Genomic DNA, 2,521 nt, shown 5'->3' with positions numbered 1-2,521 from the left:
CTCAGAACACACACTGTAACAAGATCCTCAAGGAATGACTGAACACACAATATGAGAGGGTATATACAAAAACGCCAGAGAACTAGTCACAAGATACATGCTGTTTGCTAGACAGTCGTAGAAAGCCACATATTAGTCTATGATATGTGGCGCTGTGGATGCAATTCAGAGCAGGCATTTCTGGTTTCTTTGGTTGTCAGTCATTCATGTGACTAAATATGGGGCTGCTTCACACCAGTGTCTCAGCAACAATTTGTTGAATGGATAAACCTTTTGAGTTCCAACCTAGGGCTTCTTCTACACCATTCTTGCTGGCTCCTGTAACTCCCAGCATCTTCGGCTAACAGAAAATACTTTGAGAGAGAGTGGGCTGCATCCCCATTTTGTGCTTATCCTTGGCAGCAGAACCCCAAGACTCAATGAAGTAAGGCTCATAAATTGTGATTTGTGTGTCATACATGGTGTAAGAGGAACTTTTCCGGCTTCAAATTCTCCATGTAGCTAAGGATGAGTTTGAACTTCTGGCCTCCTGTCTACCCCTGAGTGCTGGGATTATAACCATGTGCTGCTATGCCTAGTGTTTTTATTCACCAACCCCCAATTTTATATGCTTTTGAAAGCTGACAGTTACAACAGTTAAATATAGTAGTAACTGTGTAAATAATATGCATAGAAATTCATGCATGGAATTACTGTACCTGATATGCAGAAACCCTACCGGGAAGTCCATCTCCCTAGTAACTAGCCATTTCTCCAAGCATTTAACCAGCTCAGCTGAAAAGACATCAGCGAACAGAGATTTACTTCACCAAGATTCAGCAGCCAGATTTCAGATCAGACAAAGTGACTAATGGTGCCAAATTCTCAATATTTCTTAAGGTACTGTTTTTGTCATGAAACAGTTTTTGTGTGGCTCTCTCTAGAAAGGACAATCCATTCCTTTTAAGACAACCGATGTAACATATAAATTTTAATCTGTACAACCTAAACAGTAGTTACGGTCCTTTATGGTACAATTTCATTACACCACATTTACAAACATACAATAAGCAAAACAACCTTCATAATGACAAAGCCTAGGTCCCAGCTACCAGATACCTGCTACCATTTTGTTGCTAATAATTCGTGTCTTCTGATGTTTCAGGAAAGAGGGACAGTACTATTGCATTTTATGAACTCTGGTGACAGTTTTGAGTTTGTGGATTGTCTGCCTCTTCCCTCATGGCAGTCTTGTTTATGGCCTGTCAAGTTCCTTGAAGGGAAAGAGAGGAGAATACAAAATCCAGGAGCAGCCCACCTCTGAGTCCCATACTAGCAAACCCCAGAGCTCTTGGAAGCAGGGTGGATGATTGGGCAGGGCTGAAAAGGAACACAGCTCCTCGGCACCAATTAAACCATTCCTCAGACATCTGCCAAGTTGCACACGACACACCCATGCTCTTTCTCTGATAAACCTTTAATTCACTGAACTGGTACATTTCTTTAAGCCAAAAAGCATATGAGTGCTTAATACTGGGGAAAAGGCACAAACAGCTCGCGCGTTTCACATCTCTTTCGTAGACAGCAATGAAACGGGTGAGAGAGGAGGTGGCTTCTTGCTAGCACATCTCTTCAGTCTGTTCAGTTCAGACAGCAGCAGCCAGTTCTGTGGGGTCATAGCAGGCTGTGGGGTTCATCCTGAGCCCTGGGGTGCTGGCTGTGAAGGGGGCTGTGTGGTCACTGTGGCTGGAGGGAAGCCAGTCTGCTGCTGGGCTTAAGTGTGGGTGAGCTGCTCTGGATTGGCCAGTTTCTCCAGCAGATTGTTCCCCTGCTCCAGCTGGGAGCTTTTCTCTATTAGTTCTTTGATTCTCCCCTTCAGAACCCCCACTTCCTCTCTAACTGCATACATCAAATGTCTTTTTACCAGATCCATAGCTTGCTCTATGTCAGGCCTAGTCTTACACAGTCCTGGGGACTGAACCCAAGGCTTCAGCATGTGCCAGCTGAGTTGTACCTCCAGCCCTTGATGGACTGCACGTGTTGGATGTAACAGAACAGGGTATACAACAGGTCCAAAAAAACCAGTCCCCACTTCTCTCCCACCAAAAATCTAGCGAGAATTTTCATGGCGGTGGCTAGTGATTCCATTCTGCCCAGATGGGTTTCATGTTGCTCTTACGTTCTGAGATCTGATTTTGTCCGTGTCTTTTTCTTCCTTGAACGTCTTTATTGCCCATTTAGCATCAATTTAAAGGAAACTTTAGCCATTCCCTTTATTCTAAGGATGACTTTCCTCTTCTCAGTTCGTCAAAGTTATGGTTGGGTAGTGCTCTCTTCTGCATGTACCTTACTGGCTCAGTTTTGTACTTACACCTCCTGGGGCTGCTGCCTTGTTTCTGGACTTCACGCTCTCTGGTAGTTCAATAGCTTCCACTGTTGTGAGGGTGTGAGAGAGTTTTAGACCTCATTTCATGGAAGAAGTCACCTATTACTCTGAGCCCAAATTGAAAATCACTTTTCCTCTGGGGGACAAGATTGCCTG

General features: G+C 44.3%; 1 pseudogene; it reads right to left on the bottom strand.

The window, feature by feature from the left end:
- Positions 1 to 1,672: 1,672 nt before the first annotated feature.
- Positions 1,673 to 1,912, bottom strand: LOC130864662 (TSC22 domain family protein 1-like; annotated as a pseudogene).
- Between the last annotated feature and the right edge of the window lie 609 nt (positions 1,913 to 2,521).

This window comes from Chionomys nivalis, chromosome 22 (genome assembly GCF_950005125.1).
Source record: "Chionomys nivalis chromosome 22, mChiNiv1.1, whole genome shotgun sequence".
NCBI lineage: Eukaryota > Metazoa > Chordata > Mammalia > Rodentia > Cricetidae > Chionomys > Chionomys nivalis.
Note: the sequence above shows the minus strand (reverse complement) of the source record. Positions and strands in the feature narration are given on the sequence as shown.